Source organism: Bubalus kerabau, chromosome 10 (assembly GCF_029407905.1).
Source record: "Bubalus kerabau isolate K-KA32 ecotype Philippines breed swamp buffalo chromosome 10, PCC_UOA_SB_1v2, whole genome shotgun sequence".
Classification (NCBI taxonomy): domain Eukaryota; kingdom Metazoa; phylum Chordata; class Mammalia; order Artiodactyla; family Bovidae; genus Bubalus; species Bubalus kerabau.
In genome coordinates, this window is record NC_073633.1 from 30,673,735 (window position 1) to 30,700,596 (window position 26,862).

At 38.3% G+C, this 26,862-nt stretch overlaps 1 protein-coding gene, 1 long non-coding RNA gene and 1 pseudogene across 11 annotated transcripts in view; 2 read left to right on the plus strand and 1 right to left on the minus strand.

The window, feature by feature from the left end:
• The first annotated feature begins 992 nt into the window (after positions 1-992).
• On the plus strand, positions 993-1,838 carry LOC129622055 (histone H2B type 1-C/E/F/G/I-like; annotated as a pseudogene).
• A 9,445-nt stretch (positions 1,839-11,283) lies between these two features.
• Positions 11,284-15,193, minus strand: LOC129621110 (uncharacterized). Its single transcript, XR_008699010.1, has 2 exons — positions 14,681-15,193; positions 11,284-11,778 (listed from the first exon to the last, which is right to left on the minus strand). It is a non-coding gene; the product is annotated as an uncharacterized LOC129621110 (long non-coding RNA).
• Positions 15,194-15,746: 553 nt separating this feature from the next.
• Positions 15,747-26,862, plus strand: part of HNRNPC (heterogeneous nuclear ribonucleoprotein C) — a 46,083-nt gene continuing 34,967 nt past the window's right edge. For 3 of the 10 annotated variants that reach the window (XM_055537148.1, XM_055537149.1, XM_055537150.1), the window contains exon 1: positions 21,523-21,697. The gene's annotated coding sequence lies outside the window, so the exon portion shown is untranslated. Of the gene's footprint in view, positions 16,366-16,979; positions 17,025-20,467; positions 20,991-21,522; positions 21,705-26,862 lie in introns of those variants that run through there. The other 7 variants (XM_055537143.1, XM_055537144.1, XM_055537145.1 and 4 more) reach the window with 7 other exon arrangements.

The following is a 26,862-nucleotide window of genomic DNA, read 5'->3' on the forward strand; positions in this document are numbered from 1 at the left end:
AAAATACACCACCAAAGCTGTATAGTACTGTGGAGCCACTGAAAAGCACCACTGAAAGTGGTCAAAGAAGCACTAAGAATGAAATGGAGGCTATCAGAAGGCCAGAAAAGAAAACTCAGGAGAGACTGTGAAGGGACATCCAAATCCAATGAAGTGACCAAATCTAAAGGCTCAGGAGAAAAAGAGTGGAGAGTCGATATAAAGAAGAAGACTTTATCACTTGTTTTGCATTTAATGGAATGAAAGACAAAAATAAATTTGTGGCAGTGATATTCAGAATTGTAGTGTCCCGGGGGCAAGGGTAGGTGAGTGAGGGCAAAGAATAATTCGTTCATAGTGATTGCTGAATAAAACCACTGTGATGACATAAAAATCTAAATTATACAGCCAACTCTGCTTAATCTGATTTTATACTCACCCCTGATTAAAGCTGAAGAAAATGAACTGTAAACAGTGACTGTGGTCTAAAGCCTAGGAATAAGAAAGACATGATTCACATCTTTCTTTTGCTGTGTGACCATGGACAAATTACTTAACCACTCTGTTTAGTCTCCTTACCTATAAAATAGGGATGAAGTACTCATCTCATGTGATTATGATTAGGGTCAAATGAAATAATGCTTATAAAAAGTGTGCATAATGCTTGGCACTTAGTATAGGCTCCATATTAGCTAAATGCTAGCTGTTTTTGTTGTTTTTGCTGAACTAGTTTCTGGCCAATTGATAATTCTAGTTGTATTTATCGGTATAAGTTAATGATTTATCAGATCAGATCAGATCAGGTCAGTCGCTCAGTCGTGTCCGACTCTTCGTGACCCCATGAATCGCAGCACGCCAGGCCTCCCTGTCCATCACCAACTCCCGGAGTTCACTATGATATATATATGTAATGTTCTTATATGTTGGTTAGTATAAGTTAGTTGTCTATGGTATTTGAACATCACATGTCTCTTTACTAGCCTATCAGCTCTTTTGAGGATATCTTTGTTCCTATGTTGTTGGGTGTTGTCATTATAGACATACCTGAACCGGTTAAGTCTGCTCCTGCCCCTAAAAAGGGCTCTAAAAAAGCTGTGACCAAGGCCCAGAAGAAGGACGGCAAGAAGCGCAAGCACAGCCGCAAGGAGAGCTACTCCATGTACGTGTACAAGGTGCTGAAGCAAGTCCATCCGGACACCGGCATCTCGTCCAAGGCCATGGGAATCATGAACTCCTTCGTCAATGACATTTTCGAGTGCATCGCTGGGGAGGCATCGCTCCTGGCTCATTACAACAAGCGCTCGACTATCACATCCAGGGAGATCCAGACCGCCGTGCGCTTGCTGCTACCTGAGGAGCTACCGAGCACGCCATGTCCGAGGGCACTAAGGCTGTCACCAAGTATACCAGCTCCAAGTAAATATAATATGCCTAGTGGCTGTTAACAGAGAAGGCAATGGCACCCCACTCCAGTACTCTTGCCTGGAAAATCCATGGACGGAGGGCCTGGTGGGCTGTAGTCCATGGGGTCGCGAAGAGTCAGACACGACTGAGCGACTTCACTTTCACTTTTGTTCCTAACAGAGTGCCTGGTATCTGCAGATACATCATAATTTTTCAACTCATGTATCACTATTATATTGGGTTGTGATAGAAATTGTTTTCCTTTTTAGAGTTGCTTTTAATAATTTTACAAAGTTTTGCATTAATTCTCTCTCATCTCTAAGAACACAGTGAAGTGAGAGCCATAATGGTATCACTTACATGAGCAGAAGAGAGAAAAAAGAAGAAAACTGTAAAAATCAGGTGAGAAATCTGCACAAAGGATTGTCAGCAGCATTTCAGTAGAGCATAGGGAATGATGTTGTAAAAATACTTCCATCCTCTAAAAATTCATGGATTAAGTGGACCTATGTGTTAAAATATAGAAGTAGTGTTTTAACTATTTTAAATTTAATATAGATTGGGGATTCAGGTCTTCCCATTGCATAAGAACAGGTCTGATAAACAGACAAGTCCCTGAAAGGGGGCACTAAAGTTGGGCTCCTTCGAACTGAAAACCTGGGGGAAGAAAGGGACAAATTGTGAAAGGATCTTAGAGAAAATAATTTAACAGTGAGTGAGGGAACTCAGGAGGAGCTGATCTTACTAAAGAGGACAAAACGGAGATGTAAGCATTGAAAAAGAAACCTGGAGTAGAGACAAAGAGAAGCTTTGGAAATAAGTATAGGCTCTGTAATTTCAGTGTCCGTTGTGTGAATTCTCTGAAAAGATGACAGGAACCCGGGAGACCCGGGTTCAGTTCCTGGGTCGGGAAGATCCTCTGGAGAAGGAAATGGCAATCCACTCCAGCACTCTTGCCTGGAAAATCCCATGGACAGAGGAGCCTGATAGGCTACATACAGTCTCTGGGGTCACAAAGAGTCGGACACGACTGAGCAACTTCACTTTCACTTTCACTTTCACTTTAATTTGGCAAATGTTACTGAATGCCCATTCGGTGCAGTTGCTACATGGAGAAAAAAATACAGCCCTCAGATTTGTGGTTACCAGAGGTGGGGGTGAGCAGAACGGGAATTGGATGTAGTCAAAAGGTACAAACTTCCAGTTTCATGTCTAAAATAAGTAAGTGCCAGGGATGTAATATACTTGATAAATATAATTAACACTGCTGTACGTTATAAATTAAAGTTGTTAAGAGAGTAAATTTAAGAGTTCTCATCACAAGGAAAAATGTAATTTATATTTATTTAATTTTGTGTCTATATAAGATGATGGGTATTTACTAAAATGTGGTAATCATTTCACAATATATATAATTCAAATCATTATGCTATACAGTGTCAATTATAATAATAAAAAATAATGTAGTTTCCCACAGAAAAGAAAGAAAAATAAAGTCCTTGCTCTGAGGAAGTGAATAATTAATGAGGAGAGGAGAAATGAGAAAAGCACATCCTTAGCTGTAAGGTGAAATGTAAAAAGTCAATCTGAAAAAAAAAAGAAAAAGTCAATCTGTGAAGAGCAAAGCAAAATGAGAGTATAGAGGAAGACTGAAATTCACATTTACTTGCAGGATCAGATAAAGCTTTACAGAGGGAAGATTGTTGGGGTCTGGGGGGATTTTTGCAGGTGGAGATATAGAATGGTTTATAGAGACAGAGGAGAGTTTGAATAGAGTCAGAGATGGGCAAAGAGCAGGGTGGTCTTCGACAGAAGCAGGTAGGCAGACAACTTTGAGAAACAGAGTTGTGAGAATTCAAGTGAAAGGAAGCATATGTTGGAAGACCTTGCATATAAACTAGAGGAGTTATATTCATTCTGCAGAGAATGGGTGAGAATTACACATTTTGAGCACAAGAGAAATAGAGTTAGGATTGTGGAAAGGCTTTAGGAAGATTCATCTGGAATAAGTGCGCTAAAAAGACTGGCAGAGAGGAGCATTAGGATATTGTTGTGGTTCAGGAAAGTGACCTTGAACTAGGAAGGATGGCGGCAGGGAGATGGAAGACTGGGATAGATTACAAAGACACTGAGGAAGGAGAATCTAAATATTTGCCAACTAGTTGGATGTGGGATGGAGTGAAGAAGGTGACAGGATTAAAGATGACCTAGTGATATTGCCGGAGAAATCAATGGCACCCCACTCCAGTACTCTTGCCTGGAAAATCCCATGGACGGAGGAGCCTGGTAGGCTGCAGTCCTTGGTGTCGCTAAGAGTCAGGGACGACTGAGTGACTTCATTTTCACTTTTCACTTTCATGCATTGGAGAAGGAAATGGCAACCCACTCCAGTATTCTTGCCTGGAGAATCCCAGGGACAGAGGAGCCTAGTGGGCTGCTGTCTATGGGGTCGCACAGAGTCGGACACGACTGAAGTGACTTAGCAGCAGCAGCAGTGATATTGCGTCTGGATGCCTAGGAGACTGGCACAATACAGAATTCTCCAGATAAGAATACTGGAGTGGGTAGCCATCCAGGGGACCTTCCTGACCCGCGATGCAGGCAGATTCTTCTCCAGGGGACCTTCCTGACCCGCGCTGCAGGCAGATTCTTTACCAGCTGAAGCACAAGGGAAGCCTAGTGGCATTGTGTCTGGATGCGTGGGACACCGGCGCAAGACAAAATGAATAAACCTTTTTCACTCCTCTCAAAAACCCCAGGGAAAGAAATGGAAGACTATAAACATGTATTCAATACAACTTACAGTTCTTGCTTCCTCTAGAGAGCTCTCTCTTCTTCTTTTCTGTAACTGTTTTGGAGTCCTCCAGTTTTGCAGAATCCTCTTGTCTTCCTGGCTTGTTAAGAGAGGAGTTAATACAGTTCTGTTTAGCTCTTAAGATGTTAACTCTTTGCAGATCAGAGCTTGAAGGTCCTGCATTTTTTCTGTTTCTGCTGTGGCTGGAGAAAGAGCAGTTAAAACATTGTTTAACATACCAACTTCTCAACTAAAGCTAAAGCTGAAAAAGTATTTATTTGATCTGAGATTAACAGAAGTGTGTTGGTGTCAGGAGAAGGATCTTTGAATCACTCCCTGAAGGGCAACAACAGTGGGAGATTTTCTGGAGACCTGAGATCTCTTTGAAGGTAACAAACTCTGCTACATTGGTGGGATCAATGTGCCTACTCAGTCCATGTGTGCCAGGACCCTCTGAAATAAAAGAATGTATATATTTCATCATTGTGACCATAGTTTTCAAACCAATACTGGGATGTAATTATGCAACAATAGAACTTGATATTTGAAAATCAGATGTTCTTTAAAATTCTGCATGCTGGTCACTGCATTCATACTATATATTAAGTGAAATCTAGTTTCAACTGTTATATGAAAGTCTCTTTTATAAAAAATATTTATTTATTTTATTTGGATGCACAGGGTCTTAGTTGCTGCATGCGAGATCTCTGATCTTCACTGCAGCATGCAGACTGTTTTGTTGTGGTAGGTGGGATCTAGTTCCCTGACCAGGGATCGAACCTGGACTGCCTGCATTAGGAGCTTGGAGTCTTAACCACTGGACCACCAGGAAAGTCCCAAAATTCTCTTTCTTATGCACACTCAGTATATACATTGAAAAGAGATTCCCAGGAGGGTGAGCATATGTTTAATGGACACTGTGTGACTTCCCTATGTCCTATGAATAAACTAAGAGAGACAATTAGGATTTATAAAGATTACTCAGAACACAGTAAGTGTCCCAGTGAAAACAAGAAAATCTAATTTAATATTTTCCCCAAGTCTAAATGTCAGAATTATAAAAACTGGCTTTTTCTGCACCCAAGATTACTTCTTGCCCAAGCAATTTCTCAGGGATCATGGGTCTTCTCTCCTTTTTTGGCTTATCTAACCAGAATTAGTTCTGGGCAAAATTTTGAAGTAGGCCAAGTTTGTGTTTGGTGATTTTGCTCTCTTTTTTCTGAATCTCTGATTTTTTAAACGTTTCCTCCTACTCCTTTCAGACAACAAGTTACCTCTTGTTTTTCCCCTGACATCCTCACTACATTTTAGAATGAATTTATATTATTTGATATTTTTTTCACTAGGCTTAATATGCTTTTTTTAAACAATCATTTTAATTATTTCTTTATTTTTGGCTGCACTGGGTCTTCGTCGCATGGGCTTTCTCTAGTTGTGGCAAGTGGGGGCTCCTCTTTGTTGTGCTGCGAGGGCGTTTCATTGCAGCCACTTGTTGTGGAGCACAGGCTCTCGAGTTCGGGCTCAGTAGTTGTGGTACACAGGCTTAGTTGCTCCACGGCGTGTGGAATCTTCCTGGATCAGAGATCGAAACTGTGTCCTCTGCAATGGCAGGCAGATCCTTATTCACTGTGCCACCAGGGAGGCCCCAAGCTTAATATACTTCTAAATGTAGACTATAAGGCTTTGTTCATTGTTAAAGAAACTTAAGTCATCAAGAAGTTGGAGATATAATAATACTATTCTGATTACAAAATGTTAACACATGTTCATGGTAGACACAAACAGAAAAATAAAAAGAAGAAAATTAAATGTATTGGTAGTCATAACACCCAGAGATAACAACTGGGAGTTGGTGATGGACAGGGAGGCCTGGCGTGCTGTGATTCATGGGGTCGCAAAGAGTCAGACACGACTGAGCAACTGATCTGATCTGATCTGATCTGATCATTTTGATTTATGCATGTATAAAGGCATAGACAATAATTAAAATTAAAATAGAATCATTTATTTTCTTTTTAAATTTATTCTTAAAAATTTAGTAAAATACTCAAAACCAAATTTATTATCTTAATAATTTTTAAGAGTATAGTTCAATAGTGTTAAGTATTGTTAAAACACACAATTCAACTTGAGTAAATTTTAAACATCTTATTGGTTTTCTTCAACAATTACAAATTAGGCAGAATTCTATCTAGCAGACCAAAAGGAGCTCCAAGAAGCTGTACAAAATGAGACTTTTATAGGCAGAAGGCAATGGGAACAAGGAAGTTATATGGGACAGAATAGTGCTTAGTTATTGCATCCTTTAGGAGATGGGTCTATCAGGCAGGTTACCTAAGGGGTATGAATTAGGCAATTCCCAATTGGCTAGTTTAAGATTCCATTTTTGGAAGAGGCAAAACTGTAAGTCAAGTTTTGGTTTGGTGACATGGGGCTTAGGATAAGCAACTCCATTTTGGGCCTGTTGTCTTGTTTTTAACAGTATATTCACATTGTTATATAATCAATCTCCAGAACATTTTCATCTTACAAAACTAAACTCTATGCCCATTAAACAACTCCCCATTTTCCCCTCCCTCCAGCCCTTGGCAACCACCATTCTACTTTGTTGTTTCTATGAGTCATTTATTTTTTAAAGTTTTCATTTTTTAATAACTATAATGTACAATGAACATTTAAAAATATTATTAAATATTCTATTGTATAATTAGAAATGACTGTTCAATATTCTAGTCTATAAATGTATAGTAATCAATTTAATCAATTCTCCATTGATGGGCATTTAGATTGTTTTTTTGTTTTTTTGCCACTATAACCATATTGCATTAAAAATCCTCATAGACAAATCCTTGCTTCCATCCATATTTATTTTTATAAGATGAATTACTAAAAGTAGAATTGCTGGGTCAAATTGAATGCCTATTTTTAAGGCCTTGGATGAATGTGAAAGTGTTAACTGCTCAGTCATGTCTGACTCTTTTCAAACCCTGGACTGTAACCCACCAGGCTCCTCAGTCCATATTTCCAAATTGTCCAACCAACTTTCAGAAAAGCTAAACTAGTTTATACTTCTGTCAGTAGTATCTTTTTCATCTTAACAGTAGGAGTATCTTTTTAAAAAAAACCTATTTCATAGTCAAAAATACTAATTCACTATCCTTTTAAAATACATTTCTTTACTTGCTAGTTGCCTTGAACTTTTAAAAAATTTATTATATGTTTCTTTTATAAGTCCCTGATGCATTAAGGATATTAGATTTTTTGCATGTTTTCTATTTTGGTTGTTATATGTCTGTTTTAAGTATTTTGAAACAGATTGAAAATGAGAAAAGAATTAAATAATGTCATTTGCAACAACATGAAAAAGTTTTATATACTATTAAACCTATGGTGTTCAAAATGGTAGCTACTAGCCACATGTGGTTATGAGGCATTTGAAATGTAGTTAGTGTGACTAAAGGACTGAGTTTTTAGTGTTATATTCTTTTTTCCTTGTACACATACCCGTTTCAGGTGTAAAACAGTGATTTTTTTAAAGTAACTTCACTGACTAATGCAACCATCACCATAAATGTCAGTTTCAGGACATTTTCATTCCCCAATTTTATATATTTTAAATTTAAAATTGAAAACTGATATTTGATTTAGATATTAGAAACCTTACACAAAGTTAACAAGGCTTTCTTTTTCATTTCAATACTCAGGTAAAGGGAAAAGTAAGGGGTATGAATTCATACCCCTTTCCTTTATTGCTCAAATGTACCAATTCAAATGCATGCCACCTTTCTTTGTGATATATTATCCCTAATTCAGCATCTCTTCAAATTCCCCAAATATATCATTTTTTGACCCCTACTATTCTGTTTTTATCACTCCCCAGAAGGAAATAGTAGTCAGGGTTCTTTAAACAATGAGAAAGTGAGCAAGGAGTATGTTCTAGGATTTAGGTGGTGGTGGTGGTTTAGTCACTAAGTCGTGTCCAACTCCTGCGACCCCATGGACTGTATCCTGCCAGGCTCCTCTGTCCATGGGATTCTCCAGGCAAGAATACTGGAGTGGGTTGCTGTTTACTTCTCCAGGGGATCTTCCCAACCCAGGAATTGAACCCAGGTCTCCTGCATTGCAGGCAAATTGTTGACCGACTGAGTTATGAGGGAAGCCCTAGGATTTAGGTATCTGAATATAAACTGGGATGACAAGAAGGCAGTGTTCTGGGAGTGGAGATGTGGAATAGGTAGTGATAAAAGGTAAGAATCTTTCTGTAGTAAGAGTTGCCATATGATCCAGCAACACCACTCCTGGGCATATATCTGGACAAACCATAATTCAAAAAGAAACATGCACCCCTATGTTCATAGCAGTACTATTTAAAACAGCCAAGACATGGAAACAACATAAATGTCCACTGACAGAGAGTGGATAAAGATGTGGCACCTATATACAGTGGAATATTACTCAGTCACAAAAAAGAATGAAATAATGTCAGTTGCAGCAACATGGATGGATCTAGAAATTATCATACTAAGTGAAGTAAGTCAGAAACAGAAAGACAAATATCATATGATATCACTTATATGTGGAATCTAAAATATGGCACAGATGAACTTATCTATGAAACAGAAACAGATTCATAGATATAGAGAACACACTGGTGGTTGCCAAAGTGGAAGGGATCAGGGAGGGATGAACTGGGAGTTTGGGACCAGCAAATGCAAACATATCATACACAGAATGGATAAACAAGGACCTACTGTATAACACAGGAACTTTATTCAATATCCTGTCATAAACCATAATGGAAAAGAATATGAAAAAGAGTATAAATATATGTATTACTGAATCACTTTGATGTACAGCAGAAATCAACACATTACAAATCAACTATACATCAATAAAATAAATTTAAAAAAAGAATCAGTCTATGGTAATGTTCCTCAGACACGAAGAAAGTTCTCCAAAATTATGTTTAAAGAGTTCCTGAGTAACTTTTATAATGGTCAACCATATGAAACAATTACTATGTGAAATAAAATTTCAGACTTGAAAGGATTTGGGCCAGTTCACATAGTATTTTTATAACCTTTAGATGTTTTCTCAAAAGGTCAATTTCTGCCATCATAGGTAAAATAAGCACTAATTGTTAAATGTGAGATTTGTCAACTGTAAAGTACTTTGTAAGCTGTGCAAAGATTAGCTTAATGAAAAACTACCAGAGGATAAAATCTTGTGCTGCAGAGCCAGAAGGAGAACAGATGGCAAGAGTGTTAGAGAAGGCTTAACCTGCAAGAAACCAGATTTAGGTCATTGGTGGGATGAAAATTAGAAGAGAAGCAAAGAAGACAAAGGGAAAAAATGGAGAAAAACATTTAGTAGGAAAGGCAAAAAAGAAACTGAGGAAATAAGAAGGCTTCTTAAGTCATTTATTTTCACAACATTTCCTTGAAAGGACTGGGGCCTATATTATATAGATTCCACAGCATCATGTACTTATATTTAGTAGCAATTTATTATAAGCAATTGCCTATTTATTCATTTAATACTTGACTCTGTTCCGAGCATCAGGAACTACATCTATTTTGTTTACTTCTATGTCCTTGTGACCTGTTATGGTTGCTAAGTCGCTTCAGTCGTGTCCGACTCTGTGCAATCCCATAGACGGCAGCCCAGCAGGCTCCCCCGTCCCTGGGATTCTCCAGGCAAGAACACTGGAGTGGGTTGCCATTTCCTTCTCCAATGCATGAAAGTGAAAAGTGAAAGTGAAGTTGCTCAGTCGTGTCCGACTCTAGTGACCCCATGGACTGCAGCCTACCAGGCTCCTCCTTCCATGGGATTTTCCAGGCAAAAGTACTGGAGTAGGTTGCCATTTCCTTCTCCAGTTACAGTTCTTAGCACAATTGCTTATTACATAGCATGTATTTGTTCATAAACACTTGTTCAATAAATAAGTAAAATTTCCACTGTGGCAAATCTTACATTATTAATAACTATGTAATGGTTATATGCACTCTAGAATCAGACTTCCTAGAGTCAGAATCTTAGCTCCATCAAAAACTAGCTGTGCCACTTTAGGCAAATGATTTAATTTCTCTGTGCTTTAGTTACCTCACCTTTAAACTGGGGATAACAAAATTGCCACATGAAAAGTACTTGACACGCAGTTATAGAAAAGTTATGTTTTTTTCCCTATTATTAACATAATGGTGACCAATAATACTTAAAATCAGATACTACTTGACCTCAAAACCACTAGATGTCATGATTCTGAGTTGCTTTAATATTTCTAATTTTTTCAAGCTTTATGGATAAAGATTTTTTTGCTTATTTTTAAATTTCTGAGCTCAAGGTTTAGTTATTAAGAAAAAGATTAAAAAGTTCTCTGATTAAAAGATATTCAGGTTAAAAATAAATCCATATATACATCTTTTAAAAATCTGTAAAAATCTATTCCAAATAGTTAAGAATGAATGTTTTTGGAGGACAGAGCACATAGATGTTTTCACTCTTTCTGTATTTTAATTTTTTATAATAATCATGAATTATTAGAAAAAAACAATAGATATTTCCATTTAGAAAGCTTTAAAATAAAAATAGAAAAAAACCCTAAAACACTAGAAATCTTGAGAAGGATATATAATCCAATCAAAGTGACCAATAAACCAATAATATTATTAGCAGTGTGTAACATCTTTTTTGGAGAATCTATACCCTGTTGGCAATGGCACCCCACTCCAGTACTCTTGCCTGGAAAATCCCATGGATGGAGGAGCCTGGTAGGCTGCAGTCCATGGGGTCGCGAAGAGTCAGACACAACTGAGCAACTTCACTTTCACTTTTCACTTTCATGCACTGGAGGAAGAAATGGCAACCCACTCCAGTGTTCTTGCCTGGAGAATCCCATGGACGGCCGAGCCTGGTGGGCTGCCATCTATGGGGTCACACAGAGTCGGACACAACTGAAGCGACTTAGCAGCAGCAGCAGCAGCATACCCTGTTGGAGAACAGCAGGGGCTGCCAGATGTAGGGCCTTGTGGAAGGGATAACTGATAGGTAATGACGGGCCAGTCAGGAAAGACCTGTGAATGAAACAACGAAAACGTAGGACTGAAACAGAGCACTCTTATAGGATTTTAGTATGGGAGTCACAATAAAAGTAAATGCTTTCAAATGATTATCATGAGATAAGTTTGCAGGATCAGCTTGGGGGACAGACTCAATATAGTAAAACAGGATGCATTCAAAGTTTAAGGGTCTTGAAAGTGCTATGTAGTATCTTTAATATCGTTTTTCTGGTAGAATATGGTTTCCTGTTGGAGAAGGCAATGGCACCCCACTCTAGTACTCTTGCCTGGAAAATCCCATGGACAGAGGAGCCTGGTAGGCTGCAATCCATGTGGTCGCTAAGAGTCGGACACGACTGAACAACTTCCCTTTCATTTTTCACTTTCATGCGTTGGAGAAGGAAATGGCAACCCACTCCAGTATTCTTGCCTGGAGAATCCCAGGGACAGCGGAGCCTGGTGGGCTGCCATCTATGGGGTCACACAGAGTTGGACACGACTGAAGTGACGCAGCAGCAGCAGCAGCAACAGCAGCATGGTTGCCTGTAGAAGATAGATTGTCAACAGTCAGAAAGGTCTCTCAATCAGTGTAAAAAAGCATAAAGTAGTGTTGGGTATTTGGAGAAGGCAATGGCAACCCACTCCAGTACTCTTGCCTGGAAAATCCCATGGATGGAGGAGCCTGGTAGGCTGTAATCCATGGGGTCGCGAAGAGTCAGACACAACTGAGCGACTTCACTTTCACTTTTCACTTTCATGCATTGAAGAAGGAAATGGCAACCCACTCAGTGTTCTTTCCTGGAGAATCCCAGGGACGGCGGAGCCTGGTGGGCTGCCATCTATGGGGTCACACAGTCGGACACGACTGAAGCGACTTAGCAGCAGCAGCAGTGTTGGGTATTGGAAAGACTGTGAAATTTTAATTAAGTGCTTTGTCTGGATCCATCAGAGACCACCTCCTTACTCTCCAGTGGAAGATGCTTTTTTTTTTTTTCTTTCTTTTTAGGGCATTAGCCCTCAATTTTCTTTGTATGACACTAGATGCTGTTGTTCAGTTGTTAAGTTGTGTCAGACTTTTACAGCCTCTTGGACTGTAGCCTGCCAGGCTCCACTGTCCATGGGATTCCCTAGGCAAGAATACTGGACTGGGTTGCCATTTCCTCCTCCAGGGGATCTTCTTGACCCAGGGATTGGACCCAGGTCTCCTGCACTGTGGGCGGATTCTTTACTGACTGAGCCTCCAGGGAAGCCCTGGAAGATGCTTTTGATATCACTCTTGGATAATAAAGGATAGAGGAAGAGAGGCAATGAGAATTGTATTAGTAAAGTCCTATTTGACTTGTTGACTAGAATAAGGTAGATAACTAGGTACACTGAGGGTATGTAGGATGACAAATATTGAGGAAAATATTCAGCCAATAAATTAGGTAAAAAGCAAATCAGGCATTTCAAAGCCGTTGCAGCTTTTCCTTTCTTCTTCCTCTTGACAGGTGGCTTAGAACTGGGAGGAAGAAAGGTTGCAGGGGACACATTATTTTGGTAATACCACTAAGCTACATAAAGCCTTCTTAAAACAGAAATTACTTCTTGAATCAAAGACAGAAGTATAGTTTTGATTTTTCTCTTTAGCCCAAGGTAAGGCATTTCACCCACCACTCTGGGTGAAACCAGATAGTTGTGAATGATTATGATCAACAGGGTGCTTTGCATTCTGCCTTGTATTATGCTATTTTTGCTCTTCAGCATCCCTTGGACTGCAAGATCAAATCAGTCCATCCTAAAGGAAATCAGTCCTGAATATTCATTGGAAGGACTGATGCTGAAGCTGAAATTCCAATACTTTGGCCACCTGATGCAAAGCACTGACTCATTGGAAAAGACCATGATGCTGGGAAAGATTGAAGGTGGGAGGAGAAGGGGATGACAGAGGATGAGATGGTTGGATGGCATCACTAACATGATGGACATGAGTTTGAGTAAGCTATGAAAGCTGGTGATGGACAGGGAAGCCTGGCAGTGCTGCAGTCCACGGGGTTGCAAAGAGTCAGACATGACAGAGAGACTGAACTGAAGAAGTTACTATTTCTATTTCCTTATCTCTTCTCCTACTTCCTCTCCATTACTGAAGTCTGGCTAATGGCTTTCTACAATGTATACAGAGTCACTTAATAAAAGCAGCCAACTTAAGAAGTTTAAGGGTGTTTAAGTAGAAGAGATAAAGGAAACTTCCTACTCTCCATTTCACCTGCCACTCTGTAAGAGTCTTAAAACTAGATAGTTGTGAATGATTATGATCAACATGGTGCTTTGCATTCTGCCTTGTATTATGCTATTTTTGCACTTGTTTTCTCACCCTTAGTAAATTCAACTTGATGGAGGGATTGGACGTTAATTCTTGGTTCCTCCATATCCACCCCATCTAGCAAAGGGGAGAAATCAGTAGAAACATAAATGCTCTCTCTTAAGTACTCCCTTGCACCAAATACAGTGATAGTTAATAAGTGTGTGCATGTATGCTTAGTCTTGTCCAACTCTTTGCAACCCCATGGACTGTTGTCTGCCAGGCTTCTCTGTCCATGAAAATTTCCAAGCAAGAATAATGCAGTGGGTTACCATTTCTTCCTCCAGGGGATCTTCCCAACTCAGAGATCAAACTGCATCTCCCATATTAGCAAGTGGATTCTTTACCACTGAGCCACCTGGGAAGCCCCAGTTATTAAGTAGGTCATGTCAAAGATCATACAGTAAAATTGATTTCTGGTAAAATGAATTTAAATATTAACACTTTATAAATATTTTTATTCTATGAGAACCATGATTAATAAAACATGCTAGTATTTATTTTTGTTTACTTAAGAAACACAAATAACATGTCAATCGAGCCTCATACTATCTGGGTTCCTCTGAGTAAGAACTGTATAAAATATTTAACAGAAAAAAGGATAGTCTACCTGTTTGTCTAGGGAAAATAACAATTTCTCCTGATAAATAAAAGCTAATGATTAATTTAACACAAATTTCAGACACTCTCTGTTTAAGGTCCTAGGACATGTAGTAGGCAAAGGGAATACAGAGAGCAATAAGAATTAAACTCTGTAATCAAAAGACATACTATCCACAAGCGGAGAAGAGGCGAATGTAAAACTAACAACAGTACAATGAGGTCATTTTAAATAAAATTGCAATGTGGCAACTGAGCTGAGGCTTTAAGCACTTGGAGATGTTTCCTCTCTGATTACTTGTTCAAACTTAACAATTTGGAAAATATAGAAAAGCACAGGCAAGTTTAAGGGGGGGGAAAAAAAAGCACAAGTTCTCCCACCAGGGGGGAACCACTATTAACATTTTAGTTTTTTTCTTACATGCTTTTTGTTTTTGCTTTTTAGATTTGCTTAAAACAATGCATGCATATGGCAAAAAGTTCAAATTGTAAAGAAAGGCATACCATTGAAAAATGTAAAAGGTTCACTCCCCAGAGATACATCCAAATAAGTTTTTAGGCCCAAGATGGAGTCGCTCCTGCTGGGGGTGTCACGTTAGCAAACTGAAACTTCAAGTTCCTGTAAAAGGTCACCTTGACCAGAAACGCAGTACACCCAGTCAATCTTCTCAAACACCATACTTTTTAGGCTGTAAACTTATTTCCTTGTTCCTTAATCTTTCTAAATAAGGTCAGATACACAACCGCAGGCGATCAAACCCGATTGCCTCGCTGCTTTTAATGCTGTATTAAGCTCATTCTGGCCCAAACTCCCTGGGGTAGTGCGCCACTGTTTGTGAGTCACCGTACTCTTCCAACCATGAATGGTTTTCATTTGAGTAAAGGACATTAAACTCGTTACTAAATTGTCTTGATTTTTGCCATTTGACAGGTAGACAGTTTCCTTGTGAATCTCTCTGAAATTAAGAATTAATTCGAAACTAATGCATAAAACTGTATTCACAAATGCATATATTCCTTAAAATGTATAGAGTATCACATTCTCTAGATAAGTGTTCTGCAATCTTGCTTTCCCCAACTACACAGAGAAATATCCTTTATTCCTATTCCTAGCACAGCTGGCCCTTATTGCATTGCGTGCTCGGCTGCTATAATATAACCAGAGGGACTGCAGTGCAGACGACGGCAGTAGGTGGGAGACGGGATCGTTTCAGGATGCGGAGAATTAAGGGACCCGATTGTGGGTTCGGGCGGGGGAGAGCTAGCCAGTTGAACCAATTTGGTTGGCATATAGGGTATTAGAAAGTGAGATGACCTGGGGCCAGAGGACGAATGCTGTAGTATCCCAGGCCAGTATTTTATACTTTATTTACCTTTTGCAGTGGAGAGTTGAGTAAGTCAGTTGTTTTGCGAAAGATATGGGTTGTTTGAAGGGCTTGACAAGCTGAGAAATGTTCAGAAAGGAGTCAGGGGTTGGAAAAACTGCAGGGCTGGTTTGTATTCTAGCTTTTAGTGCTCCCTCCCCAGTCAAAGAAAAAACAATTTTTTTGTCCACACCGCGGGCTACAGCTTTTCCTTTTACCTAGGCCGGGAGCTAGGGCAGACCTTTCGGAAGACTACCAAACAAGACCCGGCAATCTTTACCCGCCCCCTGCGCCGCGGGAATTCCGAGATCCGGGTGAGCCTGCTTCTAGGCGCTCTGAAGAGCAGATGGGATACTGAGACCGCCAATCAGACATATCGGATACCCGGATGTGAAGCGGTGAGCCTTACAAAGGCAAGTTTCCACCCAGAGCTTCGTCAGGGTACAGTGGCCAATAAGCATGACGCAGAAGATAAATGACAGGAAATATAACCAGTTACAAACTAGTTTTTCCCACGCATGTGGAAATTCTCTAATTTAGTCTAACCCACTACTGATTGTGATTGGATAGAATTGTGAAGAGCGGTAGAACTGTCTAATGAGAAGCGGGAGCGAGAAAACTCGCAGCCAATAGGAGGATTCTCAGGAGTGGGGCGGGCCTAGACCTTCGCCTCGGCGGCAGAGGAGACTCGGGGGCCATTTTGTGAAGAGGCGAAGACTGAGCAATTGCGACCGCGTTGCCGACCTCGAGCAGCAATCGGCTTCTCTGCGTAGAACCCAGGGGTAGGAGATTCAGAATCGAATCTCTTCTCCCTTCCCCCTCCTGGTAAGTGGAGGGAGCGGAAGCAGGGGAAGCGCTGGGTTCTTTGGGGAGCGCGAGGTGGAGTGGGAGAGAGGACGAGGGAACCCTCCCCTCGGTAGAGTAAGCAGGCCCCCATTTATTCTCTGGTTTGGGGGATTAGATTTTACGCAAGAGTTTTCTAGGCCTCAGCCTTTGCGTAGATTTTTAACCCAGTGTCCTCTAGGCCACAATCGGCAGGTAAAATGCTGTTTTTCTTTTTCTCTCTCCTGTGTTAACGGCTGTCCTTTAATTTTCTGTGACCATGAGGACTCTGAGATTGTGAAAGGGATGATCAAAGATGCTCATGAATGTAGTTCAAGTTAATGTAGTGCCGATGCTTCCTGTTAAATTGAAAATTAAGTGGGGGATGGGGAAGGGTTATCAAGCAGAAATTTTTTGTACCGCAAGCCTCCAAATTCTGGAGCGTACCGCAGGGTATAAATATGAAAACAATAGGTTTAATATTTTACTGATTACTTTTTAGTTTACGCCTCTCTGAACAAATGATGGACCTCGAAATATTTTCAATTTTATTAAAAAAAATTGTAATCTGATGTACATATTAACAGTAATAATTAAAGCTGGATTTTTATCTGCAGGTTACAAATCACTTGAAATATATAAGTTAGTGGAACTTGCTTGAGGTAGGTATTACTATCTTTCATAGACAGAAACCGAGGCATGAGTGTTGATGCCTGGGTCATATTAATCAGCCGAACTAGTAAGGAATTTGGTCTCGAGGTTAAATCAAGTGGCTTTACCTTCCCGTTGGAATAGTAGATATTAAAAGTAATTACAGCAAGGACTAGCGGTAACTGGAAATCCCCAAACTGCTCTTGGGGAAAAGATTATGAGTATTGCGTCTATTAATATAACGTCCTAAGATTTTGTAAGTTTGATTTTCGGGATATTCTGGCATTAATTTTCCAGACCATCCCAAAGTTGGCAAAAATGCATAACTATATGCTTTTTGTTAAGCAGGTATTATGGTGGTTACTATTTGCTAAGCCCTGAAAATTACTAAACAATTTTTGCTCAGTTTGTAAAGATTACGTAAGTTTCAAAGTATCACATTCACTTATCCAAGAAACCGCTTTTTTTTTTTTATCTTTTTGTAAGATTTAGGTGATTTTGTTTTTCATAATGTGTTAAACATTCACAAAAAGTAATGTTAAGTATAGTTTAAGCCCATACTGGGTAAATTTGTCCCTTAGGAACAGAAGCTAAAAAACTGTTACTCTAGGTAGCTATGTATCGATCGCTTAGCATATAGATTTTGTAATAGGAATCAAAAGCTTTGCCTTAAAAATAAAAGCTTAAGCATTTAGATTGTCACATGGACTTTTAAAAGGGCAATGATTGGTTAATTTAGGAAATCATACACCTAATATTGTTGGCAAATAGAAATGTATGAAATCAGTATTTAAGAATGGTAAAATTCTTAAATGGCAATAAAATTATTTGAAGGGCACTTTTCTTGCCTTGAGGTGTTAGAAATGGGTTCCTTAGGATCAGCATGTACCAAAGTAACAGTTTAATATCACTAATCCGGAATGATTTGGCCACAAAATGAATATCTGAAATAATTGTAGATTTGATTTCAAATAGACAGGCATTAGTAACATTTTCATGTTGGCTGGAGAAGAGGGATTTAAGAAGGATGGCTTAAGTTGGAGGACTCTGTTTCCCATGCTCATGCCTCCTGCTGTTTTCTTTGGTAGAGAATATAAACACACCTTATTCCTGATTAGGTCTCTAGAGGGTTTTGCATAGTGTGTGACCTTGTTTTGGATGGAATTGCTGTAGAAACAAGCAAGGAATAAGCTCCAAAATAGCTAGTTATTCTAATCTTAAAGATTAATTTATATTAACTGGTGGATGTGTGAAATGTCAGGAAGTGTACAGTTGAAAGAACCTTCGTCTAGGAGTTAAGAGAACTGGATTTTCCCCCTCCTGTTGCTTATTACCTACCTGTTAGGCATATCAGTTAAACTTTCTGAAATTCAGTTTTATATTTATAAGGGGTCTTAGACTTCTTACCTCTTAATTTCTATTTTCTGTAATTCAAGTCATTTGTTGCCAGAAGGCTAAACAGTGTACAGAGATAGTTTTATTGTTGACAACAGTTTTTGTATATTAGTAATTACTGTTAACTGTCTTAACAGTATTTCAGTCTTCACGTCATTTTATTAGTTGTCTTTGAGGAGCATTATTTGCTCATACTTAATATATAGTCATTCATTCTCATTGGGATCAGGGAGGCTTAAAATTTTGTACATAATAGATTTACTAGATAGTTGACTATGGTGAAAACCAGAACTTTAAGATGTAGCATAGCTGCATGTCTTCTCTTAGACATTGGAAATCTAAGGTTTAAAAAGGGAAAAGGGATTTCTGTAGGGCTTTGTGGTATAGCATTTAGTGTGGTAGGCTATAATCTTCGAGTTACTATGTTTCGATCCTAATTAGGGGATAGAGATTCCTTATTAAACTCTACACAATGGTTCTTAAACATGAGCAGACATTAGGACCAGCAAGAGGGCTGGTTAAAACAGATTGCTGGGCTCTCCATCACCACTTTCTAATAAAGTCAGTCTGAGGTAGACCCTGTTAATGTGCATTTCTAATATGTGCCACGCTATCTTGGTTGGCAGCCCTCACTTTGAGAATACCCCTTTAGAAGAAGGGATGCAAATCTCCTAGAGGTTTGACAAAGTATAAACTACAGGTGTACTATTAATTGCAAAAGTTACAATTAGGTGTTAAATTTGGTTAATCATTTTTATGAGGGGGTAACTCATCAATTAAGCATAGTATCTTGGGAGACATCTTAAGTTCTTGAATTTGAAAGATGTAAATGTTTTCACATTACTTTTTAAGCTTATAACATGTTTGCTGAGGATTTGTTTGTAGATGAACCAGTTATTTAACATCCTGACATTACTGAGTACCAAGTTCAGGCTTTGATTCCAAAGAAGAAAACAATGTCTCACCATAACTGAACATCCCTTACACTTACACATTCAAAATGTATATTTGAATGTACATTCAAATAATTGTACATTTTCTGTAACTTTTTTTAATAGTTTACATTTGTAACATTTAACACATCAGTTAAAATTTAACACAGTCTAAGTGTAAAAGTAGCTTATTTGGTCTACTACTTCTCAAAAATAGAGTTAATAGTACCTTTTCTATTGCAGTAGTCATTAATTTGTAATTGACTTAAGGAACACTTTTTAAAAGCTCAGCTTAAATTTTTAGTTCACTGACATTTGGAAAGGAGGATAAAATCTCATGGCTGAATATTAAAATGCAAATACAGTCATTCTTGTTTGCTCAAAGACCTACAATCTAATTGCAAATCTTAGCCAGTCTGTTGTGGTGGTATGTATCAGATTCTTAGAATTCCTATCTTGGAATTAGCAATATGTATTATTTGTAGACAGTGGGACCACAAAGAAACAAACACGTACTTTTTGCCTGTTTTTTTAACATTGTATAGTCAGTAGCCACAATAATCTTTTTTCCTTCATCTGACTTTTCATTCTGTTACTGAGTGGATTAACGTGCTCTTTATTTAAACTGTTTCCCTGACAGGTTCTGTCAGGTCTTATAGATTGACCACTCATTGGTTTTGAGACTAGATGTCATCTCTAGTATGTATCTTCAGAATAGATACTTCTCCTTCAATTTGTATGGTAGGAAAACTACCTGGGCCTAAAATTTAAAACACAAATCTGCTTTCTGCTGTTTGACATTTGTTCACTTCATCTCTGTTTACCTGGTTTTTCTAAATTTTCTTTGGCCAAACTGATTATCAAGAGTGTTTGAATGTGAATATTTTTCTGAGACCCTTAAGGGAATACAGGTGCATATGTAATTAAAATAGTCACCTACTGACATTGAAGAATTGTGAAGCCAGTCACTGGTAGAGATGATAATTCTATAGAGGCTTTCCCCATCCAGTGGGATGTTATGTTTTACCAGAATGTTACATGAAATGGACAGATATTTCTGTCTTGGGGGTTTAGGGCACAACATTTCTGAGGAACTCTGACTCAATCTGTCCCTTCTCCTTTCACAGGGCAGCAAGGCGAACCCCATCCCTACTCACTGGAGCTCAGCTTTGATTTTTAACCTCCCTTCCCCACCCTTCCAGAACACACACATTCCCATTCCAAAATTGATTTTATAAAGACATTTTAAACATAATGATGCAACTTGGTGTGCACTACGGCAAATTTACAGGTGGTTTTTTTTTTTCAATTGTTTCCAAAAACGGGACTTGGATTTAAGATGTAATTTTTAAATTTCTATTTCTATTTTTTCTGCAGCAATTGGGTTAGAGGAGGAGGAGCCTTTTAGCCTCTCATAAACTGACCTCTCTACTTCCTCGTGTATTTTTAAGATTGATTGATGATGTGGAAAGGGCTTTGCTTGTCTGCTACTGAGAACTTTACCCTTGGCGGTTTTTGTGGAAACTGCTTTTGGAAAGAGAAAAGAAATGAACTTTACTGACTTGACATTTTTGCACCTCCCGTTTTTCTAATCTGGGCTATTTTTATTTTTGTTTTTTTACAGTGAGATTTTTTTGATCTTCAGCTACAGTAAGTTATTCCAATTTTTTTTTTACATTTTTCCTGACTTTCCGCTGATTTCCTTTTTATTGTTGTTACTAGTTACTATTATTTATTATACTTAATGATGGTGATGATGATGATGATAATGACACTGATGATTTTTAACCGGATTAAAATCGAGTTTTTCTGAATGTTCATTAAGAATTTCTCCGGCCTCCTGATTGACTTTGGAGTTTTACATCTTGGGAGAGAAAGTGAAGGCATTAGCATTTTTAAGTGGATTGATCACATAAACCTTTTCTCTCCCAACCCTCCCCCCCTTGCCCTTATCCCCTTCCCCAGTCTCGAAAGAATTTTACTGGCTGTTAAGTCTGTGACCTTATTTTTCCTGATCTTTAACTTAACTGTTTTAGAGAATCTCTGGACGTCTGTATTTTTTATTTTTTTATTTTTGTTTTTTTTTATTTTTAATCTTTCATTTGTTAAATTTTTAAACTGTGCTGCAATAAAATGTGTGTGGTATTACTTAACACCTGTGATGGTGATGGCATTTTCCCAGAAAGCCATCCCCCTCCTGTTTCCCTTGAAATCCCATCCTGCTTTTCCTGTACACTACCCATCATCACAAACCACAAGCTGCAGCAACACGGATGCCCAGCCTGGAGCAGCAGCAGCCAGGATGACCTGGAGCCAGGGGGGCCTTCGGAACAGATGCACACCCTTCCTGGGTGATGGTAAGAGGTGTGAGGTCCACTTGGTTTCATTGGAAAGACTAGGAAGTAACACCTGTTTAAGTTGATGTGGTGCAGGTGATAGCTTCGGAAATGTTTAGGTTAGGCTTTTGTGTGTGTATCTCAAAAGATGTTTTACTAAGGAAGGACCCTTCAGGGTTTTGTACACTAATGGAATTATGAGTGTCAAACTTGGGGTGCTGAGGGTTTTTCCTAAAGCAAAGAGCAGCTGAAGTTTACATATATTTTAGAATGCAAATGACATGTTTTAATGATCAGCAAGACAAAAATGTTAGGTATTCTTTTTTTCTTAGATTATTGCAAATTAGTAAACATTTTTTGTCATTTAGAGTAATCTTTACATTGTGACAATAAATTTGGATTGTATTCTATTTAGGCTTTTTTATCATTAAAATTTAGTGTGAATCAACCCATAAGAAACATGCTTTGATATTGAAATGCTATCTGACTGGAAGGTTGTTTTTTTTTTTTTTAAAGAAAAGGATAAATAGACTTTTTAACCTCAGAAAGCAGGGAAATCTGTATAATCTCTGTATCCAAACCAGGAAAGATCAAGGATTGACCTCTTTTTCAGTGATTACTTGTGGCCCAGCTACATATTAGGGAATTGACTGTGTTCCAAAGGTTAATGAGACTGAATATTCACAAGAAAAATGCAGAGATTAATAAGGATGTGGATAGTCAAAGTGTTAAAAATAATAGCAACCTGTAGAAATCACAGAGAGTAAGATGCAACTGAGTGACTAATACACGGTAATATTTTAACAGCGGTGAAACGTTTTGATAATTCACTTGAGAGTTGCTTTAATGTTGAGCTGGGGTAAGGCCAGGGGAGTAGTAGAGTGGCTTTTAAAGGTATACTTAGCTGTGTGTACTGGAGTAAATCACATGCTTGACCCCTCCCCTTACTCCTATTGAAAGTAAAATCTAGTTAAAGTGAAAACTGAAGGCAGCCTCAAAGGAAAACAAAATGGGAGAAAATTAAGTAAAATGCTGTGAAGTTACCTGGAAGAGGAATGGAAAATTTTCTTTTAGGTCCAGGTTTTATTGATATCCTTTTACAGATCCATTATTTCATGGGTTCTTCTGGTTTGCGGAATGCGAAAAGGTATAATAGTTCTTCAGGGACTCATAGCCTTGTGAGAGAGACTGATGGATGATATAATGTCACTGTGGTTAAAGGTAGGCACAGAGCCTATAGACTGTGCAATAGATGGGCGCCTCATTGACTCTTAAGAGGTCAGGAAAGGCTTTTAGAGAGTTAAGGCCAGGTTATAAAAATTTTAATACCGCGCCAAGGAATTTGTGCTTTATCCAGAAACTGACGACTATTAAAAGATTCTGAACTGAGGAATGATATCAGATTTTCATTTTTAGAAATGTCATTGTAATAGCCATGAGGAAATGGCCGTAGAGGAGAATGAGATTGGAGTAGGTGATAAATAAGTAAGAAACTGGAATAGAGGGAAGAATAATGAACTGGCTTTACTGGCCAGTTCACTGGGCAAATATCACTGCCAAAAGCAATGGTACTGGGATTAGGAACCAGTAAATTTAGGATTTGGTGGTGGCTGTGTTATGGAGAGTGACAGATTTGGGAAGATTCCCAGCTTTCAAGTTAGAAATGTTGTTTATTAAACATTTGAGTGCTTATTCTGAAAATCACCATTAGGCTTGGACATATACAGGTGAACAAAACATACTGTCTCCTGCCCTCTTGAGTATTATAGACCATTGAGAGAGAAGAGAATAGCACTTTCACAATCTAGATCCATGAAGGAAAAGAGATGATAGTTAAGGGAGCCAGATATGGATATGGCAGTGAAAGGGTGCAGCCAGCAGAGAGACCTTAGGAGCTAAGTTTAAGTAGGACTAAAGACTAGGTTAGAAGACCTGTTAAAATTGGCCACTATCTATTCATCTCTTGAAGAAGATAGTAATCCTAGGCCTGAGGGCACCTGGCCCTGCATTTTCAAATAAGATTTCTTTGTGTGTATTAATGAACAAGAGTTTGAAGAGGATATTTAGTTAGGCTTTAGGAAGTTAATTATTTCTCTAACACCCCTGTTGAATCAGACCTGACATAATAGCTTTCTTCCTATTTGAAAGGAAAAATGAAGTACAAAAACTTCAGTTTCTTGAAAGTGGTAAATGGGGAACTTAGCATGTGTCCATTACTGTTAAAGTTCCTGTGTTAACTTAATTATAACCTTATGTAAGTATTACTGTCTTTCACATTTCAGAGATGAGACTATTCAAGCACAGATTTGCATAATTTGCCCAAAGTTAGACAAACCTAATAAATGTCAAGTGAGGCATGGATTCAACCCAGGCAGTTAGAACTATAGATATCAAGTCTTAATCATACTAGACTGACTGTACTTGACATGTGAAGTATTCTAGGAAAAACATCTTTGATTAAAGTGCCTAAAACAAAAAACTGCTCTGGACTTCTGTTTTTAGCAAGTTTTAAGCAAAAAGTCATTGTTAAACTATTTTGTTCAGTTTACAACAGTTTAAATAGCATGACGTATCCAAGGTAATTATTTGGGTAGATACAGGTTTGTAGTATAATTTTCAAGACTCTCTGGTTGTAGCAACATTCTTTAGGGAAATAAACAATTAACATTTAAAAGTGAGTTTCAGTTGGGAGAAAAAAAGTAATCGTATAATTTATGGTTTTAAAAAATGTGTAACCCAGAGGGATTTACTAAATCCAGTGGTCCTTTTTCAGTCCTTACCAGTCTTGTTGGTATGATTTAACCAGTTGAGCTGCCACTTTTTAAAAATATTTTTACTTAGCTTCCAGGTTTTATTCTCTTTCTGGCTATTCCTTCTCCCACTTAGCTCTGTTGTTCAGGTCTTCCACTTTACTTTTCTACTCATACTTCCCTGGGTCATTTCATTCAGTCACATGATTTTTTATACTGTCTATAAGCTGGTGATGCCCAAACATGTATCACCAGCCTGGACTTCTCTTTATTGTCTCTATCCAGTTACCCAACTGACAGCTCCTGTGAGTGTTAAGTATATATCAGTTTAAAAGTCCAAAACTGGGCTCCTCCTGTTCTTCTCTCAAACCAGTTTCTTCTGCAGAGTGTTGCCCATTTCAGTTAATGAAACTGGCATTTTCATGTTTACTTTGGTTAGCCATCCTTGACTTTTTTTTTTTTTTTCCTCTCATACCTCATCTTTGGCATTGTAGAAAACACTATCATTTCTACCTTTTAATTATAACAAGGATTCACCACTCATTCTGCTGTGACTTGATCCAATTTCAAGCCATCATTTATCTTTGGCACATTATTAAAATAGATTTGTATTTCTTTTATACCTCTACCCCAGTGTGTGGTAGCTAGATTGATCCTATTAAAATAATATTTGAAAAATGTATTACCTGAGTTTCTGGTTTGAAACTCACTTAATAGCTGCCTATTTCAGCATTCAAGTCAAAATTGTATTGTGATTTACAAGATGTGCTGTATGATCTGTTATGCACCTTCTTCTTGTTAATTGTATACTACTCGGCTTCAGCCACACTGGCCTCCTTAACTGAGATTTGAATATACTAAATGTTCCTACCTCAGAAGCCTTTTTTGGGGGGGTGGTTCTTCTCCAGACAGGTTGGATTGCTCAGTTCATTTTTGTTCTTACTCAAAAGTCATCACCTCTGTTGTTTTCTCTCATTTAGCCTTCTAATTGCTCTTTAACACTTTTCATCAGCTCACATATTATTTTCTACTGTGTAAGATATAGAGAAATACCTGGAAAGATGCACGTGAAAACACCATTGATGGATTACTTCTGGACAAGCGGGAAGGACTTAGGGTTAGAAGGAAACTTGCTTTGTGTGGTCAAAGACCATTATTGAGCAACACAACAGTATTTTGCTTCTAATTAAACCTAAAACTCCTTGTTGTCGATATACTTCAGCTCTTTGATTTTATGTCTGAATATAAATAGCATAACTGGCTTCTGTGGTAGTTTAGTAAGTGACTTTTTTTAGTTGTAAAAGCAGCCTTAAATTAGGTTTGCCTGTGATGGAATGAGTCCCATTTGAGGATGTAGGCTGCTATATTGCTGGTGATGGAACTTTAATAAAAATTTGGAAGAACTTTGTCATTTTTTAAGGATTTATTCTCCACTGGGAATACATAGCCATTTTTAAGCAGTAGCCATAGGGAAGGAAATGGCAACCCACTCCAGTATCCTTGCCTGGAAAATCTCAAGGACAGAGAAGTCTGGTGGGCTGCAGTCCATGGGGTCGCAAAGAGTTGGGCATGACTGAGCGACTAACACTTATAGTAGATTAAGGGCTTCCTCGGTGACTCAGTGGTGAAGAACCTGCCTGCAAATGCAGGAGACACAGGTTCCGTCCTTGGGTTGGGGAGATCCCCTGGATTAGGAAATGACAATCCACTCCAGTACTCTTGCCTGGAAAATTCCATGGACAGAGGAACCGGGTGGGCTTCATCTATGAAGTCACAAAGGGTCGGACACGACTGAGCACACACATAGTAGATGAAAGGGCATCTGAGTTTTTCTTCCTGTCTAATCTGATTCCAGTTTGACCTTTCTGAAATACTCTTCGTGTTTATTGTTTAGATTAACCTATGGCTTTTGAGTTGGTTTCAGAACTAATACAACTTCCTGGAAATTCATTGAACCAGTCTTAGGCTTCTCTAACTTGTCTGGAATAACATTTAGGAATAGTTGAATACATGTTAAATGAAAAATTTCCCTTAGTCCTCTTTACTAAATTCTGAATTCTGAAAATTGTGTAACCACAGTGTGCTATAACTCCTTGAATTTTTAAATTTAAGGAGTTATAGTTTTTGCCTTAGTAGTTTTGTGATAACTTTAAAAAGTTATCTTTTTTAAAGTTAAAAAACTTGACAGCTAAAATTGAGGTAGTAAAGTGTTCTTTCCAAGGAAAAAATTTCCATTGTTATCCTTTAAAGTTTGTTGGCTTCCTGTGTTGGAATTAATGGTTTGTGTTAAGATTTAGTTTTACTGAAATTAAAAAGGAAGACTAATCACATGACTTGATTGATGTGGATTTTTAAAAGAAGTTACCCCCATCTTTATTTTAGCCTTAATCCAAATTAAGCAACGTGTGCACATATAAAATTTAGAAAATGCAATGG